Source organism: Schistocerca gregaria, chromosome 8, assembly GCF_023897955.1.
Source record: "Schistocerca gregaria isolate iqSchGreg1 chromosome 8, iqSchGreg1.2, whole genome shotgun sequence".
Lineage (NCBI taxonomy): Eukaryota > Metazoa > Arthropoda > Insecta > Orthoptera > Acrididae > Schistocerca > Schistocerca gregaria.
Genome location: NC_064927.1, coordinates 403,789,167 through 403,814,474, shown reverse-complemented (window position 1 = coordinate 403,814,474; position 25,308 = coordinate 403,789,167).

The following is a 25,308-nucleotide window of genomic DNA, read 5'->3' as shown; positions in this document are numbered from 1 at the left end:
TCAGCAGTCAACATCAAATATTCGGTGATATGGACAAAGATGTGGAGAAAAAACGAAAAGAAATCAAAGGCATCGTTCAATATGCCGTAGACAAGCATGTTCCGAGTAAGGTTTTAAGAGAGGGGAAAGATCCTTCATGGTTTAATATCCGTGTTAGAAAAGCACTACGTAAAGAAAGAGCACATCTCAGATTCAAGAGAAGTAAAAAACTAGCTGACAAATAAAAACTCGTGCGGTAGCGTTCTCGCTTCCCGAGCCTGGATACCCGCTTTAGATTCCAGGCGGGGTCAGGCATATTCTCTGCCTCGTGATGACTGGGTGTTGTGTGATGTCCTTAGGTTAGCTAGGTTCAAGTAGTTCTACGTTCTAGTGGACTGATGACCACAGATGTTAAGTCCCATAGTGCTCAGAGTCACTTGAACCATTTTTGAACAAACAAAAACTGAACGAAGCGAAAATGAACATAAGGAGAGCAATGAGAGAAGCGTTCAATGATTTCGAAAGTAAGACGCTGTTAACCGACTTGAGTAAAAACCTTAAGAGATTTTGGTCGTACGTAAAATCAGTAAGTGGGTTAAGATCATCTATTCGTTCTCTCAGCGACCACACAGGCACAGAAGCGGAAGATAACAGAGAAACGGCCGCAATACCGAATTCGGTCTCCCGAAGTTGTTTCACAGTGGAAGATCGTATCACTGTCCCTCCTTTCTATCGTCATACGAACGTCCAAATCGCGGATATTGGGATAACCGATCGCGGAATTTAAAAGCAGCTACAATCGCTTTGTAGTGGAAGGGCTTCAGGACCAGATAAGATATCTATAAGATTCTGTAAAGATTATGCGAAAGAGTTTGCTCCCTTTCTAGCAGTAATTTATCGTAGATCAGTTGAGCAACGAAAGGTACCTAACGACTGGGAAAAAGCGCGGGCCATTTCCGTTTTCAAGAAATGCCGTAAGACAGATCCGCACAATTATAGTTCTATATCGTCACATCAGTCTGCTGTACAATTATGTTACTTGTTTTATGCTCAAGAAATACGACGTTTTTGGAAAATGAACAGCTCCCCTATAAAAATCAACATGGATTCCGAAAACAGAGATCCTGCGAAACTTAGCTCGCTCTATTCCTCCATGAGATCCACAGCGCAGTGGACAACGGCGATCAGACTGATGCCGTGTTCCTTGACTTAATTAAGGCATTTGACACCGTTCGGCGTTGCCGTTTAATGTAAAAAGAAAATGAGCTTACGGAGTACCGGAGCAGACCTGCGACTGGATTCAAGACTTTCTTGCAGATAGAACTCAACATGTCTCTGTTAAGGAACCAAATCGACAGAGGTAAAGATAATATCCACAGTACCACAGGGAAGTGTGATAGGACCGTTGCTGTTTACAATAAATATAAATGATGTAGCAGAAAGCGTCGGATGCTCTTTAAGGCTATTCTTAGATGATGCAGTTGTTTATACGAAAGTAGTAACGCTAGAAGATAATAAGAATTTGCAGAACGACGTACAGAGAATTGATGAATGGTGCAGACTCTGGCAGTTGACACTGAACATAAATAAATGTTACATATTGCGCATACATAGGAAAAGAAATGAACTACTGTACAGCTACACTATTGATGAAAAACAGCTGGAGAAAGCGTATGCCGTAAAATATGTAGGCGTAACTATCCAGAGCGACCTTAAGTGGAAGGACCATATAAAACAGATAGTGGGAAAACCAGACACATAACTCAGATTCATCGGATGAATCTTGAGGAAATGTAACTCATACTTGCTTGTTCGCCCGATTCTTGAATACTGTTCATCTATGTGGGAACCCTGAGAGGTAGGAATGATAAAGGAGATAGAGAAGATCCATGAAGAGCGGCGAGTTTCGTGGCGGGATCGCTTACCTGGCGAGAGAGCGTTACGTAGATGCTAAACGAACTCCTGGTGTGTTGCAAGAGAGACGTTGTGCATCATGAAGAGATTTATTATTGTAATTTCGGGACAGCACTTTCCAGGAGATGTGAAACAACGTATAACTTCTCCCCCACATACACTCCTGGAAATTGAAATAAGAACACCGTGAATTCACTGTCCCAGGAAGGGGAAACTTTATTGACACATTCCTGGGGTCAAATACATCACATGATCACACTGACAGAACCACAGGCACATAGACACAGGGAACCAGAGCATGCACAATGTCGGCACTAGTACAGTGTATATCCACCTTTCGCAGCAATGCAGGCTGCTATTCTCCCATGGAGACGATCGTAGAGATGCTGGATGTAGTCCTGTGGAACGGCTTGCCATGCCATTTCCACCTGGCGCCTCAGTTGGACCAGCGTTCGTGCTGGACGTGCAGACCGCGTGAGACGACGCTTCATCCAGTCCCAAACATGCTCAATGGGGGACAGATCCGGAGATCTTGCTGGCCAGGGTAGTTGACTTACACCTTCTAGAGCACGTTGGGTGGCACGGGATACATGCGGACGTGAATTGTCCTGTTGGAACGGCAAGTTCCCTTGCCGGTCTAGGAATGGTAGAACGATGGGTTCGATGACGGTTTGGATGTACCGTGCACTATTCAGTGTCCCCTCGACGATCACCAGAGGTGTACGGCCAGTGTAGAAGATCGCTCCCCACACCATGATGCCGGGTGTTGGCCCTGTGTGCCTCGGTCGTATGCAGTCCTGATTGTGGCGCTCACCTGCACGGCGCCAAACACGCATACGACCATCATTGGCACCAAGGCAGAAGCGACTCTCATCGCTGAAGACGACACGTCTCCATTCGTCCCTCCATTCACGCCTGTCGCGACCCCACTGGAGGCGGGCTGCACGATGTTGGGGCGTGAGCGGAAGACGGCTTAACGGTGTGCGGGACCGTAGCCCAGCTTCATGGAGACGGTTGCGAATGGTCCTCGCCGATACCCCAGGAGCAGCAGTGTCCCTAATTTGCTGGGAAGTGGCGGTACGGTCCCCTACGGCACTGCCTAGGATCCTACGGTCTTGGCGTGCATGCGTGCGTCGCTGCGGTCCGGTCCTAGGTCGACGGGCACGTGCACCTTCCGCCGACCACTGGCGACAACATCGATGTACTGGGGAGACCTCACGCCCCACGTGTTGAACAATTTGGCGGTACGTCCACCCGGCCTCCCGCATGCCCACTATACGCCCTCGCTCAAAGTCCGTCAACTGCACATACGGTTCACGTCCACGCTGTCGCGGCATGCTACCAGTGTTAAAGACTGCGATGGAGCTCCGTATGCCACGGCAAACTGGCTGACACTGACGGCGGCGGTGCACAAATGCTGCGCAGCTAGGGCCATTCGACGGCCAACACCGCGGTTCCTGGTGTGTCCGCTGTGCCGTGCGTGTGATCATTGCTTGTACAGCCCTCTCGCAGTGTCCGGAGCAAGTATGGTGGGTCTGACACACCGGTGTCAATGTGTTCTTTTTTCCATTTCCAGGAGTGTACATCTCGCGTATTGACCACGAGGAGAAAGTTCGAAAAATTAGAGCCAATACAGGGGTTTACCGACTATAATTCTTCTCACGCACTATTCGCGAGTGTACAGGGTAGGAGGGATCAGATAGTGGTGCCGAAAGTACCCACCGCCACACACCATTAGGTGGCTTGCGGAGTATGATGTAGATGTAGAAATGATAGCACCTCAGACAGCAGTGGAGTATCATCAGGTTGAACGATGAGGAGTGGTGGTCTGAGATGTCATTTGTTGTCATAGCACTACCCCTTTGGTTGTGATCCGCGATATCCTTACAACAGAGCAGTGCGTCCACGATATTCTAGGCCCCGTTTCTTTGTCGATTAAGGCAAACCATCCTGGGCTTACATTTCTGCAAGATAATGCCCGCCCACACAGTGCGATTGTTTCTACTGGCTGAGTTCATGCTTACCAAACCCTACATTAATCTGTAAGGTCGCCAAATCTCTCCCCGATTGAGGACGTTAGTAGCGTTAAGGACGACCCTCCAACTGTCTTAGGAATTGATGATCTGACGCACCATTTGGACGAAATATGGCACGGTATTTGTCAGGAGGACTTCCAAAAAATCTATCAATCAACGCCGAATAACTGTCTGCGTAATTGCCACAGATGGGCCAACTCCTATTTGACTTCTTCATTTGCAAAGCTTTTTCAGTTGAATAAATCACTGTGTTTTTCTGGAATTGTAATCATTTGTTTATCTGTAGGTGTACATCACATCTACCGGTTTGCATACCATTCAGACAATTCCTTCGTGGTACGTCCTTTCTGGTGTGTTTCGAATCACATCACAGATAGCTACAATTGTGGCATCTAATTCCATCCCCATATCCACTGGGGTCTCATACTTTGTGACTTTAGATATCCCCAAAGAAATAACCAGGGGGATTGCGATCAGGCGACCTCACAGGCCATGGGATAGGACATTCCCTTTCAGTCCAGCTGCCACTAAAAACAGCACTCAAATGGCTGTGGACGCCCACACCTAAGTGAGGCGGTGCACCGTCACGCTGTGTCCACATCCTCTCACGACACGGGAAACTGTACATATGCTGCAAAAGAGCCATCTTATGGACTAGTAAAGTAAACATACTGTTCATGTAAGTTAACAGCACAGTACGTGTAAACTTGCATACATGTTAGTTGTAAAGAAGCTGTTAAACAGTAATGTTAGACAAAGCGATATACAAGTTTACTTCCATATTTTCTTAAGCTGGCTTTTCCGACCCCAGGGTACCTACCTCAAATTGTTCATGGAGCATTCTCTATGTCCTGTTCCATTTTTGCCCCCTTACGGAAACACCCTCTATATGATCATTACTTGTTTTTCCGGCATCGTTCCTGAACACGAAAAAAAAAGTTTGCTATGCGTCGTGGATGTGTGCCATGCAAGTAAACCGGAATTTAGAGGTTCTAAATGGGGACTTTCATTCACTTGAACGAGGAAAAAAACTTCTGGCAGAGTGAGACGGTATTTCCTGGCGAGCTTAAAAGCTCTGCCAGTGTTACAAGGGTTTTTCCGCGGGAAGCCGGCTGGGTTTTGTGCTCCATTTCCGGCTGGGCGCCCGCTGACAAGAATGGAGGTCAGCTGTCAGCAGTGGGAGCCCCGGGCGCTGCACTCGCCGCCTGCTGACAAAGCGAACGTCACTGCACCGGCGAGCGGCGCCGCCGTGATGGACAGGCGCCGCTCCAGGCCGCGCGCTGCCGCTGCCGGCGATAAATCTTCCTAATCGCTCGGCCGCTAAAGGGCGCCGGCGGGCCGCCAGAGAGTGAATAGGAAATCGATACCATGTTGATGGCCTCACACGCCCCGTTTGTCCATAGCAGCATTTGAACAAAACACTACTCTGGTGTCCTGATGAGGGGTCAAAATTTAGGGCATTCGAACTTGGCAACAATACCATGCGCACTGCCAAGGCAGCCAATGTCTTAAGCTGTTGGCACAAGGAGAGTGTTTTTGAACATCAATGTTGCGCGAGATGAATTCAACGTATTACTGAACCCTGAAATACGATGCGACCTGTGCATACGGTGATACACTACTGGCCATTAAAATTGCTACACCAAGAAGAAATGTAGATGATAAACGGGTATTCATTGGACAAATGTACTAGAACTGACATGTGATTACATTTTAACGCAATTTGGGTGCACAGATCTTGAGAAATCAGTGCCCAGAACAACCACCCCTGGCCGTAATAACCGCCCTGAAATGCCTGGGCATTGAGTCAAACAGAACTTGGATGGCGTGTACAGGTACAGCTGCCCATGGTGCTTCAACACGAAACCACAGTTCATCAAGAGTAGTGACAAGCGTATTGTGACGAGCCAGTTGCTTGGCACCATTGACCAGACGTTTTCAACTGGTGAGAGATCTGGATAATGTGCTGGCAAGGGCAGCAGTCGATGATTTTCTGTATCCAGAAATGACCGTACAGGACCTGCAAACATGCTGTCGTGCATTACCCTGCTGAAATGTATAGATTCGCAGGGATCGAATGAAGGGTAGAGCCACGGGTCGTAACACATCTGAAATGTAACGTTCACTGTTCAAAGTGCCGTCAATGCAAACAAGAGGTGACCGAGACGTGTAACAAATGGCAACCCATACCATCACGCCGGGTGATACGAATACACGACGAATATACGCTTGCAATGTGCGTTCACCGCGATGTCACCAAACACGGATGCGACCATTATGATGCTCTAAACAGACCCTGGATTCATCCGAAAAAGTAACGTTTTTCCATTCGTGCACCCAGGTTCGTCGTTGAGTACACCACCGCAGGTGCTCCTGTCTGTGATGCAGCGTCAAGGGTAACCGCAGCCATGGTCTCCGAGCTGCAAACGTCGTCGAACTGTTCGTGCAGATGGTTGTTGTCTTGTAAACGTCCCTCAACTGTTGACTGAGGGATCGAGACGTGGCTGCACGATCCGTTACAGTCATGGAGATAAGATGACTGTCATCTCGACTGCTAGTGATACGAGGCCATTGGGATCCAGCACGGCGTTCCGTATTTCCCTCCTGAAGCCACCGATTTCATATTGTGCTAACACTCATTGGATCTCGACCAACGCGAGCCGCAATGTCGCTATATGATACACCGCAATTGCGATAGGCTACAATCTGACCTTTATCAAAATCGGAAACGTGATGGCACGCATTTCTGCTCCTTAAACGAGGCATCACAATAATGTTTCACCAGGCAACGTCGGATATGACAGCATCTTCTTGCTGTCGGTTAAATTTCACGTCTGTAGCAGTCATCTTCGCGGTGTAGCAATTTTAATGGTCAATGGTGTATATGCGACCCCAGTGCCCTCCAACGGCAGTTGTTGGCTGTAACTGGCTCGTAAATGACACTGTTTACGGGCTGCTGAGCGCCGATGTGGGATCCCGTCTGAGAATCCGGTATGTGCTGTCCTCCAGTAACAATCCAACTTTCTTGTGGTTATCTGTAGCATTGAGGATTTCCGTGGCGTTCTCCTTGTCAGCAGGTAAAATAACTAGATCTCCATCCTTCTGCAACAATTTCTGTACTTGTCTACCCTCTCTGCTGATGTTTGACTCAGGCGGCTTGTATGTCGCTAAAATCCGGCTAGTAGCAAGCCATACGTCATCCGCTGTTTCTTGAGGAAGATGACGAACTGCTTGTTCCACTCCACCAATAATCTGAACCACCGGTAACTTACGTATAGCTGAGGCAAAGTTCAATCCTTTACTGAGAGCCGAGGTTGTAGCTTGATCAAGTTCCTTGTCAGGGAAGTTGATAACAGTGCGGTGAATGCCGTTGGACCCAGTAGTTCCTTTATCACAGTTAGGCCGCTCAAATTTGTCGGCCTGTTTTGCCGTAGTCCTGCTTTAGTTGGCTCTTTGGTGTGCCGCCAAAGTCAAGGGAGCTACTAAAAAACTCTGGCCTCTCCGACAAACTGGTGAAGAACTTACGGCCGAGAGCACCTAGGCCACCAAGACTGTACGGTTTGCCAAAGGTTAATAAGGAGAACGTCCCGTTGAGACCTATTGTTAGCGCTATTGGCTCTCCTACGTACAGGCTTGCAAAACACTCAACTAAATTGTTGGCGCCTTTAGTTGGTCATTGCCCACATCATATTACGAATTCAAAAATGTTTGTTGATATCATAAAACAAATGAAGATAGGCCCAAGTGATATCATGGTCAGCCTCGACGTGGTTTCTCTGTTCACCAAAGTACCTGTGGACGACACATTACAACTGTGGGCTGCTCATTTTTCCTCAGATATTTTGAAGTTGTTCCGGAATACCTTGACGACCACTTACTTTTTATACAGTGGAAATTATTATGAAATGACGGATGGAACAGGAATGGGTTCGCCACTGTCACCAGCAATAGCGAATATTTTCATGGAGGATTTTGAAGAACGAACGTTGAGCAGTGCTAACCTCCACCTGTCATGTGTCTTCAAATAGGTCGACGACACTTTTTTAATCTGGCCACGTGGCAGTGACACGCTGCATCAGTTCGTCGAACATGTAAATGGTGGACATTCAAACATAAAATTTACATTGGAGGTAGTGAAGGAAGGGAAGTTACGTTTTTTAGATGTTTTGGTGGAGCGAAAGCCGGATGGACGACTGGGCCATTCTGTGTACAGGAAGCCAACCCATACAGAGTTATATCTGCATAACCACAGCTTCCATCATCCGTCTCAGAAGAGAGCTATGCTGAATGCTTTAGTACACAGAGCCAGGACTATTTACGACAACGAACACCTAGGTCCCGAGATTAACCATTTGACGACTGTTCTCAATAGGAATGGTTATTCTGCCGGTGAAATTAAATCAGTATTGTCCAAGAAAGTAAGAGACGATGCCAGCCATATACAAGAAGAGGACCAAACATAGCGCTGCTTCCTTTTTGCGGTGCTACAACAAGCAAGATAGCCAGAGTACTGAAGAGGCAAGGAATAAAACCAGTTTTCCGACCACCTAGGAAAGTTAAGGAAATGTTGAGACCAGTCAAAGATAGTCTCGGCTTAAGAGTGCCGGGATTTTATACTATTCCTTGCGAATGCGGCAAGAGTTACATGGGCCAGTCTGTAAGAACCGTTGCCGACCGCTGCCTCGAACACCAGAGCCACCTGAAATACAGGTATTTGGAAAAATCTGCGGTGGCTGAACATAGCCTGCTGAACAAGCATAAGATTTTATTTGAAGAAACCAGAGTAATAGCACACTCATCAAATTACTGGGACTCTGTGATCCGGGAACCAGTAGAAATTAGACTTAGCGATAATAACTTTAACAGAGACTACTGCTATACACTTAGCAACACTTGGAAGAGTGCACTGGATAAAGAAAAATCGCAGAGAAAAACTTCCCGCACTTTACCACCTGATTCAAGGTATGGCGCTGCAAGCAACTCGGGATAGATACTACATCTGTGGAAGTAGGGGACACCACTTCACTACGAGCCATATCGCTGTTGCTATGACGTATTGCAGCCAATCAGAAGCCGTACTTTGCATGTAAATGTGGGAGCCTCTCTACTTCACGACATCTCCGGCGACATTCCGCAAGGTTACCGCCCTTCGATTGTGCAGTTTCTGCACTAATCGAGACGCTAGGGTTTCAGGTGCCAGCCAACCAGCCAGCCAGCCAGCCGAGCAGCAGCGGTCCAGCCGTGCAGTAGCAGTCCAGCCGTGCAGCAGCAGCAGCGCTCCCGGCCAGCAGCAGCGGTCCAGCCGGCAGCAGCCAGGCAGCCCTCCAGCAGCGGCGGTCCAGCCAGCCCTCCAGCAGCGGCGGTCCAGCCAGCCCTCCATCAGCGGCGGTCCAGCCGACCAGCCAGCCCTCCAGCAGCAGCAGTGGCGGCCCCGGCCCCGTCTGCGGCAGCAGCAGCTGCGGCGGCATTCCTGCCAGCCGTCGTCGGCGTCAGCGCCAGCGCCAGCAGCTCGGGACTCTGGTCCTCCTCCGTCTTCGTCTCCCTCCGTCTTCGTCTTCGTCTTCTTCCGTCTTCGTCTTCTTCCGTCTCCGTCTTCGTCTCTGTCTGTTCCCAGCTTTTTGGTCGTCATGTCAGCCCCTACCACCACTACGACCACTACCACCACAGTCATAGTTTACACGTCCCCCTCTGCCGCCACCACCACCATTACATGGTGTGCCAGTCTCACCCCCCTCTTTACATCCCTTCTCTTCTTACTCTCCCTTCTCCATCTCTAATGACCTCGTTGTCGACGGGACGTTAAACACTAACCACCACCACCACCACTTACTCTCCTTTCGCCCTCGCTCCTTGTCGCCCCCTCTCCAGCTTCTTCCTCCGGCTCCTCTCCCTCCTCTCCCTCTGATCCTTTCCCTCCACTCCCCCCCCCCCCCCAGCCTGTCACTGCAGCTCCAGCTGGGGTGGTGGCACGTCGGGCCACTGCCCATGCCCCACTCTCCCCATCGCCTTAGCTATCATCGCCGCCGTCGCCGTCGCCTTCACCGTCACCGTCACCGTCACCATCTCCGGCGCCGACTGCTGCGTCCACGCCGGGACCAGCCCCTTCCCGCCACCTCCCTATAGCTCCTGTCCCTCATATCACCACCCACCCTTATGCCGCTGTTAAGCGCCCTAGTGGCACCACCACCTCCTCTGCTCCCAAAAAGGTCCCGCCCCATCCTCTCCCCCCCCCCCCCCAAGATGCCATGGATGTCTCCCCGCCTGCCTCTGCTCCCGCTGCCTCCTCCTCCACTTCTCCCCTCTTTATACAAATACCAACTCTCCCGTCCTGATCCTTCCCTTCTTGAGGCCCAGAATCTCTCCCTCCTCCTCTGCCAACACTTCCCTGGTGCTCCCATCTCTCTCCTCACTCCCAGATGGGATTCCGTTCTCATTTCCTCCCCCAGACCTACCCTCCATACTGACATCCTCTCCCGCCTCCCCGTCACCCGTTTTGGCCCCCATGCTTCCCTCACCCCTGCCCCTTCTCAATCTCCCACCCGCCAACCCCAAACCCCGCGTCGCCCGCCGACCCTCACTGGTGTGATCACTCAGTTCAGTCCGTCGATCACAGAGGAGGAGGTGTTGGCGACAGCTCAAGGCCCATCCCACGCTGGAGGAGCGGGCAGTCCGCCGCATTTTCAACTCAGCCGGCCCCACCTGCCTTATGCGGGTTTTCTCCGAGGACACCCCCTCCATTGACTGTCTCCTGCAGGAGGGTGCCCTCCTCTTCCACCAGCGCTATAAGGTCGACCCCTCCCATTCCCCTTCTCAATCCCTGCGCTGCCAGAGGTATCTGCGCGATAATGCACACCCGGCAGCCGAGTGCCGCGAGGCTCCCACCTGCCCGCATTGTAGACAAGCGCACTTCCTCTGGCAGTGCCCTAACCTCCAATCCCCTCCCTCCTGCAATACCTGCAATCTCCCCCATCCCACCTACTCCCAAAAGTGTAAAGCCTGACCCCCTCCGACCACTCTTGAACTCACCATGCCTGTCTGTCATCTTGACGCCCCCACCTCTCCTGCCAATTCCCTTCATCCCCCGCCCCCACCGCTGAGGACATCATCTGGTTCCTAACCATTGTCCTACAGAAAGTCCACCCTTTCCAGCACCCTCACACCCTCCAACAGGTCTACCTCGCCGCCCGTTCCATTTTCCACTACAAAATGTATACCACCTACTCCAACAACCAGGCACAATTCACCTTCTCCCGCCTTGACACCCTTGTCTAAATCCCTGTCATGGCGCGACAGCACTGTATCCCTTTCAACAACATCCGCTCCCTTCCCGACAACAAGAACGTCTTCCTACACACCCTTGCCACCCACCGCATGGACGCCTTCCTCCTCAATGAAAGCTTCCTCCAACCCCACCACACTGTCCACAATTCGCCATACCTCCTTCACCATTCTGATAATCCCCTCCCGATTGCGCGTGGCGAGTTGCCATTGGTCATCACCGCCAGATCCCTGTTCGGCTCCAACCTCTCCTTCCCAACCCCGCCAAACACCTGATCGTTAGTCTCTTCTTCCCCGGTCTTACCATTACCTGCGCCACCATCTATGTCCGCCCTAACGCCCCTATTCCCTTCGACTTCCTCTCCCATGTTGACCGTACCTTCTCCTCCTACGTCATCGCCGCCGACCTCAACATCCACAGTCGTTCCGCCGCCCAGTTAGGGCGGTGGCATCGGTTCCTCTCCTCCCTTCAAGGCGACCTCATCCCCATCCCCCAGCACACCCGTCCCTAATCCAACTCCACTCCTGATGTTTTCCTTTCCTCCGCCAACCTCCTTGGCCGCATTACGGTGGATGTCCTGGAACCTATTGGTAGTGACCATCTCCCTGTCCTCCTCACCGTTTCAGACGGTCGTCGCCCCCACCCTGACCCTCGTAATGACCATCTCCCTAAATATGTCCATGACTATTCCTGTGCCAACTGGAATGCCTACTAGGATGCCCTCTCCACCCAGGTCGATAGCCACCCCTTCACCTACCGCCACACTGACGATGTAACCCATGCCGCCACCTGTCTCCACTAGACCTTGTCTGAGGCCGTGGAGGCCCACGTCCCTACTGTAGCTATCCACCCCCACCGTCCTACCTTACCCCCACAGGCCGTCCTCCTCCTCTGGGAATCCCGCCGTCTCTACCGTGCCTTCCTCCACACATGTGACCCTGACACACTACGACACCACCGGTAACTCCAAAGACACATTCGTCATTTGCACACGGCCAAGAAACGCCGGGACTGGCGACAGACATGCACCCGTTTAAATGCTACCCTACCTCTCAACTCATCCAAGTCCTGGTCCGCCTTCCGTCGCCTTACCGGAACTAAACCCTTCCCCTACTATCCTCTTCTCCATGATGATCACCCCTTCCCTGACACCTTTAGTTAGGCCAATCACTTTGCCTCCTAACTGTCTGATGTCTTTTCCAACCCCAATGATCCCCAGTTCGATTACTTCCTCTTCCCGGATGTCCGTGATCGAACTGACACCTCTGTCCCTCCCCTCGCACCTGGTTTCCAGTACTTGGACAACATTGCACACACGGAACTCAATGCCCTAATCACTATAACAGGATCTCACTGCTACACTCCGCGCAAAACGCAACACCACTGCTGGTCATGATCGTGTCACCTACCGTCACCTTCGTGAAGCTTCTGTCTCTTTCCTGTCCACCTTGACCAGGTTCTACAATGTAGTCCTCTCCATCGGTTACTACCCCGACCTGTGGAAGACCTCCCATATCCTGATGTTCCTTAAACCTGGCAAACCGCCGTCCGCCGTCTCTTCCTACCATCCCATCAGCCTTACCCCTGTCTTCAGCAAGGTCCTGGAATCTATCCTCATGCGACGCATCCACCAGCATATCTGCCAGCACCGACTCCTTCCCGTTACCCAGTGTGGCTTTTGGCTGCCCTTCCCTTCCGGCGACCTTCTCCTTCACCTCACTAAACTCCTTTCCGACCAGCTTAATTCCCGTCGCTCCGCTATCTTCCTCTCCCTGGACCTTGAACGAGCTTATGACCGCATATGGCATTCTGGTCTCTTCTTCAAGCTCCAAACCTTCGCCCTTCCCATTAACTACATCTGTCTGATCAGGTCCTTTCTCTCCCACCGTCCTTCCTACGTCACCATCCATAACACGGATTCCTACAACTTTTTTCCCTCTGCCGGTGTGCCCCAAGGCTCCTTTCTCTCCCCCCTTCTGTAACTTTTGTATACGGTGGACATGCTGCCGCTGTCACCCCCCATCCACCTTCTCCAGTTTGCCGATGACACCGCCTTCCTTGCCCTTGCCCCCACAATACAGCGCTCCCAACACCTTCTCCAATCCCATCTTGACCGGCTCACCGCTTCGTGCCACCAGTGGTTGCTCAAGGTCAATCCCTCCAAAACCCAGGCGATCATTGTGGGCAAAACCACCACTTCCTTCCGCCTCCTTGATTTCTATCTTACCATCTATGGCCGTCCTATAGCCCTCACTCCCACCCTCATGTACCTTAGTGTCACCCACGACGGTCGCCTCTCCTGGACCCCTCATCTCCGGACAATCCAAGCCAAGGCACACTCCTGACTCCGTCTCCTCAAGCTCCTTTCGGGCCGTACGTGGGGTCTGGACTCCTCTACCATCCTCCACACCTATAAATCTATTATCCGCCCTATCCTTTGCTATGCCCATCCGGCTTGGATCTCCACCCCCTACCTTTTATAAATCCCTTCAAATCCTTGAACGTCATGCTCTCCGACTCGCCTATCGTATCCGTCTCCCCTCCCCCACGCGGATCCTGTACGATCTCATTCCTATCCCCCACCTCTTCCTCTTCCTTGAAAGGATACGGATCCTGTACACCTCCCGCAAACTCGACCCTCCCCACTCGCTTGTCTCGCCCATCCTCTCGCACCCCCACCTGCTGCCGCACCTGTATTCCCACGTCCCACCTGGTCTCCATCTCTCCACTCTCCTTACCCTCTCGCAAGGTGGCTTCCGCTAGCTCCCGCTCCCTGATGATGTCCTCCTCCCCTCCATCTAGCCCTCCTATCAACTTTGATCCTCCCCACCCCCATTTCCGGTGTCCTGTCCTCTTGGCACCCTCCTTCCCTTCTCTTTCCTTTTACCCCGTCCCCTTCCTCCACCCCCCTCTCCCGGGCTCCCCCCTGTTCTCCCTTCCCCCTATCTCCCCTGCCCATAGCATCGTTTCTCCCCTCTCCTTCTCCTTCTCCCTCTTTCACCCCTACCCCCTCCTCCTCTCTTGGCAGGTCCCCGGACTTGTACATGGTTAGTGAACATTCGCGCGCCAGAGATCGACGCCTTGTGTTTCTGTGTGTGCCGTCGTTTTGTGCACCTACGTTCACATATGACAATTTTCGTCTATGTCTGTGTCCAAGTGTCTGAACAACTTTTATCTTGGACTCTACGCCCGTGAACGGCTCCATGTATGTTAAAAAGTGTTTGTCTCCGTTTACATGTCCACCGTATTTTTTTTCTCTCACATTGTCTTCATTTGTATCTTGTATGTTTCTCTGCGGCCGAAGAGCGGCGTAGTATGCTGCTGCAGACCTGCCTGTAAACAGGTTTGAAAATAACAATATAGAAAAAAAAGCTAGTTCATGACAGTCACTTTTAGCCCTGACGACGACCATGGAGGTAGTGCTTGAAAGCTTGGAGTTTTATCCTGAATTGGCGCGGCATGTACACCGAGAGATTTTTATTCATAGAATATTATTGAACATTCTTCTATGAAACTAATGAGAAAGTACGAGAACCTATCAGAAAACATGGAGGTCATTAGAAAAATCATTCCAATCATCTTGGATGCGAACCAGTCACACATCGTTTGTCACTTTATCAGAATTACTTGGTACTATCACGAAACTTCAGTAGACCGTAGTGAAATCATCATGAAATACAAACTGCAAATTGGAAAAGAAATTAATTATGACAGTATACGGTGGCAGATTTTAGCACCTTACATGAGACTGATTCAGAAAGTAAATGACAAATATCACGTGGACAAGTACAGCCGTTAGGCAGAATAATACTAATAACAAAACAAAGGTTCATATCGATACGTAAGATTTCTGAGAACTTTGCATGTTATTATTGCGAACGTGCTTTAGACGGACACAGGAACGAGCTGTTTTGAGATAGTTGGTCGGCGGGTGGCCGGAGCTACACACGGCGGCTTCCTTGTTGGAAGTGTGTCACCAGTGGTCGCAGAGGGTACCGGGCAAGCGTGAAACCACATAGGACGACACAGGCCGGAGGACAGAGACAGAGAGAGCGTGCGTGCGAGACAGAGAGAGACTGCTTCTCGCCTCTGCGGCTGTACAATGGTTGGAACGCGACACAAATAGGGCGCGCCCATGAAAAGTGGGAGAACCGCGCGAAATTTGAGAGTCCAGATTGGCCGAAAACGCGTCGGATACATGTGAGAGGAACTGGAAAGTTTGGACGTGCCCTTAGCGTTAGGATTTCACCCGGAACAAGTCCCGACCTTTCTCCCCTCTCCATTCCTATCCGTAGTGTAAGGCCCTCCCCTAAACAGCTGCCAGTTCCGCAAACTGGAAGCTACGTCAAAATTGTTATCGTCACAGTCCAACAGATGTTACACTGTGATGAAATTCAGTAATGGTAAAAAATTTAAGTTTTTCTGGATAGTAATATAATATGAATCTGCATTATTAAAGAAATAAAAATAATTATAGAGAATTGAAAACATCGCCAGCAATGGAAAACAAAAAATAATGTCAAGTTATTTAAGGGCAATTAGGACAAATTTTCATTAACTAATTCACATATTATAATACATTTATTTGAGGGACACAGCACAGCAAACATACAATGTGAAAACAATGGTCTTGCATTTGTTATGTCGCTAGTAAAGCCACGGATGCAGTCTACTAACTCTGTAGTCTAAAATCAACCTTATATAGAACTAAGTGAAAATAAAAAAATATAAGAATGCCATAAGGTAGAAATGCCTAATAAAAGCAGTAAGATATTTGCTTATATGACACATTTCGTTAGTATTTGCATGCGTAATAGGTGGATTTTAACTTGTAATTTCTTCCAGTGCCATACCTGCGCATTATAAACGAGGTTATAAAGAATTGTGGCAGTTTCTGTGTGATTTGTGTCCTATATACTGTTTCAAACGTCTCAGGAAAATAATCTGTCATTATTCTTTGTCCTGTCTATTTTTAGTCAAAAGATTTATTAATTTCATAAATGTCATTCAAACCATTTTTTTAAATTGATAACGACGTTGTGTATGTTTGTCACAGAGCAGTTATGGAGGAAATAAATGCTGCAGTGTTTCGCGGTTGTAAAATGTCCTTGTTCTTCCACCCGTAAAGCTTTTCTACAAAACTATTATGTGAATAACACGCAAAAACAGCCTGTATCGATCTAGCAAGAACAAAGTAATTTTGATGCCCTCTGGAATTATAGTGAACATTGGTGCTTGTTTCGCGTATACTGTATGAGTTCTGTAACTCGAGTGTCAAGCATACAGTGGTTCCTCTTTCTCCTAGCAAATTATTTTTTAAGGGTAGGTTTTTCCTATTTTAGCTTTGTGTGGTTTTTCTCACACAGAAGTATGTTTCTTCATAGGCTATTCATCTGAATACTGAGTTCCCGTATTTAAAGAATTCAGTGCTAAATTGTTTTCTCTTGTGTTTGCTGTGGAAGTACCTGGCACAGCTGAGGCCAATTGCGCACGTTTTTTATAACGTGTCTTTTAACTATCTGGCAAAATTTAAGATCGAGCAAGACATTAATTTAACATTCACTCCAAGTGCAGCCGAACGCGGTAAACCACGTGGGTCAAATGAAGCGATGCCAAGGTGCCGAACAAAGACCGGGAATACCAGGGGTGAGTGGGCGGGACTTGTTCCGGGTGAAATGCTGGCGCTAACGATTCCTAAAGGTTGGCGGTAACAAGAGGTAAGGGACTCTGGTTTCTGATGTGGTGCTGTGCAAACACGGAGTGTCTCATCTGCGATTGGAGGCGGTTAATATAAGAAGTTAATTTGATTGGTGTTGCAATGTCTTAGGTTAGGAACATTTCTGAAACCATGGACCTTGCCGTTGGTGGGGAGGCTTGCGTGCCTCGGCGATACAGATAGCCGTATCGTTGAAAGCAAGGGGAAAATAATGTCGTAATTTTTCCGAGGGCATGCTGCTCTACTGTATGGTTAAAAGATGATAGTATCCTTCTGGGTGAAATAAACGGAGGTAAGGAAGTTCCCCCTTGGATCTCTGGGAGGGGACTACTCAGGAGGATGTCGTCATCAGGAGAAACAAAACTGGCGTTCTACTGGGGGTAGCTTGGAATGTCAGATCCCTTATTCGGTGCGGTAGGTTAGAAAATTTAAAAATGGAAACGCATAGGTTAAAGTTAAGTATAGTAGGAACTAGAGAAGTTCGGTGGCAGGAGGAACAGGACTTATGGTCAGCTGAGTACAGGATTATAAATACACGATCAAATAGTGGTAATACAGGAGTGGGTTTAATAATGCGTAAAAAATAGAACGTAAATAAGCTACTATGAACAGCATAGAGAACGCATTAATGTAGCCAAGATAAACACAAAGCCCAAACCCACTGCGGGAGTACAAGTTATATGCCCACTAGCTCTGCAGTTGAGGAAGAGATTGAGGAAATTTATGGTGAGATAAATAAATCAGATTGTTATGACAGCCGAATATTTAATGGTCATGGGAGAGTAGAATTCGATAGTAGGGAAAGGAAGAGAAGGACAAATACTAGGTGAGTATGGACTGAGAGAAAGGAATGAAAAAGGAAGTTGCCTGATAGAATGTTGCACAGAGTATAATTTAATCATACCTAATACTCGGTTTAAGAATCATAAGAAAAGGTTGTATACGTGGAAAAGACATGGAGACACCGAAAGGTTTCAGATTTATTATGTAATGGAAAGACAGAGATTTAGCAACCAGGTTTTAACTTCTAAGGCATATCCAGGGGCAAATGCGGATTCTAACCGCAATTTACTGGTTATTAACTGCAGATTAAAACTGAAGAAACTGCAAAAGTGCAGGAAATTTAAGAGATGTTGAAGACACAAGAACAGAGGAAAGGAATACGATAGAAGAAGGATGGGTAGCTTCGAGAGATGAAACAGTAAGGCAGCAGAGGTTCAAGTAGGTAAATAGAAGAGGGCTAGGAGAAATCCTTGGGTGATACAAGAGATATTAAATTTAATTAATGAAAGGAGAGAACATAAGAATGCAAATATAAAAATGCAACAAACGACGCAGGATGCAGGGAATACAATCGTCGAAAAAGTAAAACTAAAATAACTAAAAGATATCCAGGCAGGAAAAGATACATGACAAATGTAAGGATATAGAAGCATGTGTCACCAGGGGTTAGAAAGATGCAGCGTGCCTTTCGAGAGAAGAGAACACCGGTATGAATATCAAGAGTTCAGATGAAAAACCAGTCCTAAGGGAAGAAAGGAAATCAGAAAATTGGGAGGAGTATACAGAGGATCTATAAAAGGGCGAAGCACTTGACAGCCATATTATCGAAACGTAAGACGACTTAGATGAAGACGAGATGGGAGATACGATAGTGCGTTAAGAATTCGACAGAGCACCGAAAGACCTAAGTCGAACCAAAATCCTGGGAGTAGACAACATTCCGTTAGAAATACTGATAGCCTTGGGAGAGCCAGCCATGAGAAAACTGTTCAGTGTGGTAAGATGTATGACACAGGCAAAATACCAAAGAAAGCAGGTGCTGACAGATGTAAAAATTATCTAACTATCAGTTTAATAAGTCATGGTGGCAAATACTAACACGAATTATTTTAAGGAGAATGGAAAAACTGATAGAAGCCAACCTTTGGGAAGATCAGTTTGGATTCCACGGATATGTAGGACCAAGCGAGACAATACTGATCCTACAACTAACCTTAGAAGATAGTTAAGGAGAAGCCGACCCAAGTTTATAGCTTTTGAAGAGTTAGAGAAAATTTTTGACATTGTCGACTGGAACACTGTCTTTCATATTACGAAGGTGGCAGGCATAAAAGACAGGGAGCGAAATGTGCCTTACAATTTGTACAGAAACTGGATGGGAGTTATAGGAGTCGTGGGGCACGAAAGGGGAGCAGTGGTTGAGAAAAGAGTGAGACAGGATTGTAGCCTATGCCCTGCGTTATTCAACCTATATATTGACCAAGCAGTAAAGGAAACAAAAAAAGAATTATGAGGGGGTCAGAGTACAGGGAGAGTACATAAAAACTTTGAGTGTTGGCAATGGCACTGCAAATTTGTCAGAGACAGCGAAGGACTGGGAAGATCTATTGAAAGAATGGACAGTATCTTGAAAGGAGGATGTAAGATGAACATAAACAATAACAGAAAGAGGATAATGGAATGTAATCGAATTAAACCAGGTGATACCGAGGGAATTATGTAAGGGAATGATGTCTAAAGTAGTAAATGAGTTTTGGTATTTGGGTCGAAGTGGGGAGGATATAAAATGTAGACTGGCAATATAAAGGACAGCGGTTCTGAAGAGGAGAAATCTGTTAACATCGAGTATAGATTTACGTGTCAGGAGGTCTTAAAGTACTTGTGTGGGGTGCAGCCATGTATGGAAGTGAAAGATGGACGATAATCAGCTTAGACAAGAGGAGAAAAAGGCTTCTGAAATGTGGTGCTACAGAAGAATGCTGAAGATTAGGTGGGTAGATCACGTAACTAATGAAGAGGTACTGAACAGAAATTTGCGAGATGAGAAATTAGAGGTACAACGTGATCAAAAGAAGGAATCGGTTGGCAAGACATTCTGAGGCATCAAAGGATCACCAATTTAGTACTGGAGGGAAGCGCGTGAGGTAAAAGTCGTAGAGAGAGATCAAGAGATGAATACACTAAGCACATTCAGAGGAATGTAGGTTGCAGTAGGTACTGGGAGAAGAAAGGGGGACGTAGTAGCTAGGGAAATAGCTCCATCGTCTCACAAGTTCTTGGATCGATCATTATGGACGATGTTTTTTCACTCTTATTAAGAAAGAAATAGAAGTGACCTTCGTCAGTAAGTTCTCAATTTTGATCACCTTGCCTACTTCACTAACTATTTTTCTCTCAACGTTAGATTTTTAATTCCTTTATTACTGAAATGTGTGATGATATTCTACTTGAGCTTTTATTTAATAACGTTTTTGCGTCATCTGGTAAGGCAGTATTACAAGTAGTTAAGGTTACAGCAATGGGGCTCAGTGATATTTCTTTCATATATGAATATGATATAAAACAAACATCACTGCGATTGATTGCTGTACGCTTTACTGCTTGAAGTGAAAACAGACGCTGGACACAACTCTTTCCCTATGGAATCAAACCTTATAAGCAACATTAGTTGAATCAGCAACTCCATGATTAAACATATGTCATCTTTGTATTGTTTAAGGTATATCGTGATAACCGGTGACAGATTACGTTGAGAGACGCAACACAAGTAGGAATATGTGTCATTATTTTGAATTATAAACGTGATGTGAGTTGATATTTTGGAAATATTTTGTTGTTATCTGTTTCGTGACCCACGATCGAGCTGGGCAAGATGTTCCAATGCTGTTCCGAAGACATGGCAGCGAGTCTACCGGGCGTTATGGTAGCTAACCGATGGCCTGCCGGCGGCAGATGATCTCGAAGATATTGTCGAAAATAATTTAACTATTAAAAATATCTTGCTAGTAAAGCTAATAAACGAACATAAAACTGCATTTCATTCTGTACCTGAAGTCCGACTGTTGACATTATCAAGGTGTGATACATGAGACATGTAGTGTAGGTGTCTGATTTGCACATAGCTAATAAGACGTATAGCATCGATTAATAAGTCAACTTAGTTTTGAGACTTTTTAATTGCATGAAGATCATCCAGGCAAATCTAAAATATTGCTCTTATAGCTTCGTGAAAGTTATTAGAAACTTAAATTGATAGTTAAAGAACAGACACTGTTCTTACGCACAGAACAGGGACGGAAGTACAGCAATATCTCTTAACAGTTACTACTGCTAAGATACAGCCTGATTGCCTTGCACCTCGATAACCAACTCTTGCTGTACTATAATGAAGCTCTGCGAACTGTTAACTGCTTGATCAACCAGCTTAACGCAGATTTAATGGTTAGGGCAAAATCAGAGAACGATACTGCTACGATTGTGACATCAGTTCATGTCAGTTACGACGAGTGAACTGAACAGAATAATTAAAGGCACTTACGTATTGTTGAAGAACTTTTACGATCTAATTGTTATTGTCGTAGATTTCTTGTGCCTCGTAAGACAGTTAAAATTATTATTGGAGTGAGATTTTCATACGAATTATTCCGTTTACCAACAGGGGCCTTATGCATGAGTGCAATTATTAACTGACGCAAACATTGACGTTTAAACTGAACTGTCGAGGTGCAGTTAATGGTATCATCCGAAGTGACTTATTTAAAGCCATTATTTATACAACAGAGGGCACATTGGTAAATGCTTTCATTCAAAAGTGCATGAAAGAGAACATAACGCCAGGGATTATCGTCTTATTGAAACATCGACATATTGAATCTCCGTTTGTCTGTTCCTTGTTAGTAAAAAGAATCTACTACTGAGAACTGAATTCAAAGAGAAGAGGATTTAGTATTTCTGAAGATTATTGCGGCATGTACTGAGTCCTGGTTATACGACGATCAGTACTCACGGCGTGTCGACACAGTTAAGAACAGCAACTATACGAGAAATAAAAGTCCTTACGCGTTAGTTAATTCATCGCAGGCAGCATGTAGTTGACGCCATGAGAGGAGGGACAGCACAACTTGAGTGTTTTTCTCTAGTGTAACAATTATAATGGGCACTGAAATGAAACTCGGTCACTAGTGTAACTGTAACGATTTTTTTAACTCAAAAATGTACCTATACGCAGTACACGTACTCAAAAGTAGTCGACAAAACTATTGGTACATTTATCCCATTGCGACACTAGCCGGTCGATTCCATCTTTGAAGGAAGCTATTTGGCTGCTGTCGGATCCAGGCTTTCCGATTCAAAACAGTGACACCATGTCTCGTCTCCTGTGACAATACGCGGCAGTAAGCCGTATTCATCCTCATGATAACGTTGCAGATGACTCAAAGAAAGAGCCGTTCCAGTATTGCGCTGTTGGGCGGTCAGTTGATGGGGAACATACTGCGCATAGATTTTTCGAAAATTCAAGTGGCGACGCATTACGGCGTGGGCGGTGTCCACGCTAATACCCAGTATCCGATGGATATCGTCCACGGTGATTATGTGGTTGTCGAAGACTAAAGCATACACTTCTGCAGCCATTTCCGGTGTGATGACACGATGAGCCTGTCCTGGAGAGCATCGTCTTCCTGTGACTTGCGACCCTCAAGGAATCCTTGGCGCCATTCCACAACACTTGTACTCACCGTACACAGCCTTCATCCGTCGATGCATTTCACGGCCTCCAACTCCATCCGCCGCCAAAAATCGAATCACTCCTCGATATTCCTGCTTACTCACCTGCATGTTCGGTAGTGGACGATAACTTGTGTGACCATCTTTTCTTCGGCGGGAAACCACACTGCCGCTATGCAACATCAAACTGTATGCACGCGTCAGTCTTTCTACCAATACATAGTGCCATCATACCCGCAGTTACGTTGTAAGGCAAAGGTAGACCCAATGACTAGATTTCATGTGAATGAACCTCATACGTTCTTACCACAAAACTATTTGTTAATTTTCTTGTAATATCTTTTACCAATTTGTTCAACATAATTGCTAATACTGTTCGAAATCTCATGCCAGACAAACTAAAACTAAGTGTATGAGAGCTCTTCACTGAATTGTAAGAGCAAATCAAGAGCGTCTTTGGTGGTTAATGATTTGTGCTTGTGTGAATCGTGTGTATACGGAGTAATTCAGTATTTTCCTTAACTGAATGTACAAGACGTGAAAAACTTTTAATTTTAACGTTCTTAACATTAGGCACAACATCTGCTGCAAGGCATTGTTCTTAGAAACTGATTTTCAAAATTTCACCACTCGTCGTTTGTTTCAGTTTACAAAGTCGTTTTACTGTTTCTTAAAGCTCCGTCTGGCACCAGTTTAAACAGTTACGGCGTTTTCACAATGACCAGAGAGAATGATTCAGCGGATTCTTTCCAGTCTCAATGCTTGACTGTAAACGTACATCATTTTATTATTATTACTTTGCTATTTCTTACAAGGATAGTTCCTGTATGTCCTAACTTCACATACACTTAAGAGTTTGCTACATTACAACTTACTTATAATACAGCAATTCCTGCCAAGTTATATTTGTATAACATATTAGTTCCATATTTTTGACATTCTAATAATTGTTTGGTGTTTCGAAGACGTTTTAATAGGTATCGTAACTATTATTATATTTTATTATAATGGGTCCCGAAAGCTGGGCGAACAGCTATAAAACCTGGCAACTGTCGTTAAGTGCGGTGGTGTCCTGAGATCGTGATTCCTCCACAATACGATGTCAACAATCCCTCCTGTTAGTAATTTGTGTTGGAAGTCTCAAGCTGCTTGATGTTATATTTTTTTCATCTCTAGACATGCATTTCATATTTAATTTTAACTGATACCTCATATTGGGCAAATTTTTTTTGCTCTTTATACTTTTGTATATACTGATATCTAGTTTTGTTTGCCTAAGTTACGGTTAATAGTAGTGCACATATGACGTAATGCTATCTTAAATAGTTCACATTACAAGTTCATTTCTATTTTTAATTTTTACATCATAAAGTAGATCTGAAGATGAATTCCCCAGACTAAAATAGACCTCATTTTTATATCACTCTGTGGTATTAAGAAAACCTAATATCAGATTTACATTTCATTATAATTTGTCACAGATAAATTATTTTTGCTTTGATAAATTTTAGTGAAACGAAACGGTAGACCTAAAAGTAGTATTAGTAATATTTTCAAGGTGCCTACTATGATTATTTACCTACTACTTCTTAGAAACTGACATTTTGATTACCTCAGTCTCTTTTTTGGCCATATTCTCTGGATAGTTTTCTTGCGGTTTTCATGGAAGTATCCTTAGTTGTGAATAAGAAAAAAATATAACTGGGAGGGAAAATATTTGCAAGTATTGCTTTCAATTTACTTCTATTGCTGTTTGTGATGGTTTAAGCTTTCTATATTTTTATCACCCTAAAAAAAGTTTGCAGTCGGCAGAAGATTGTTAGGTAGCCATCTGTTTAGCTTTTGCTTTTCTGTGTTCTAAACAAAACTGAATTCAGGGACGATTTTATGACCTGGGAAGGGAAAGTGATTAGATCTAGGCTTGTGAAGAACAGGGAGTGTTTGGATGTGAAAAGATAGCAGGATATGTGGCTATATGGTACAAGAGCTACAGAACTCTCAATGGTTAGGGATGCAAGGTGACGTAGAAATTCAAGTTTACTGGAGATACAGGATAGGCGAATGTGTTGTACATTTTAAAAGAGACGCGGGAGCATTATGTTAGTATGCTTGTATAGGAAACGGATGGAGGGAGGTAACTGGGTTAAGTGAGGCAATGCGGATGTGATCAAAAATTTTCCTTTGCCATTTATTGTAGCGGATATTGTAGCAAGTATTCTCACTCCGGGAACACAGTTTCGCGACAGAAGGGATTTGCTAATTCGGATGTTTCATTGCCTCCACCAAGTAAAGAGCACGCTGTTGCAAGCCTGGAGATGAGAAAAACTAATTAGCGCAACAAGCAGTTAACCTAAAGCACCGTGGCTGGAGCGCTGGCTGCGACAACAGCGCCACTAGCGGCAGCAGTGGACACTTTTCCGCGCACATAAATGCACTCTGAATACTCTTACGCTACTTTTGGGTCAGGGAGGCAGTATCTGCGGCAGTGTCCGCACCACACTCGACGGGGAAAATTAATGTTTCATAAATGGGCCTGCTAAAGGATGGATGGCGAGGGATATGCCGTGGTTCACCGAGGCTTTCCGACGACCAGTCGTACAGTTTTATGAGAGTTATCTAATTAAACACCTAGCCGTGTCAACAGCGTGCTTGACGCAAGTGAGAGTGTTTTGTTGGCGAGTTGCTGTGGGCGAGGAAAGTGGAGCTTCCCAGCGGGGCAACATATGCTACATGCATTTCTACAGCGGTATCTAATTTTCTTTATTTTTTACCGGTCACAGCAACGTAGAAGCCATCCACGTTACTCTGAGAAAAATAGGGAAAAAAGGAATTAGATATCAGTGAGAGTGTTTTGTGGTTATCAGTGCTAGAAATAA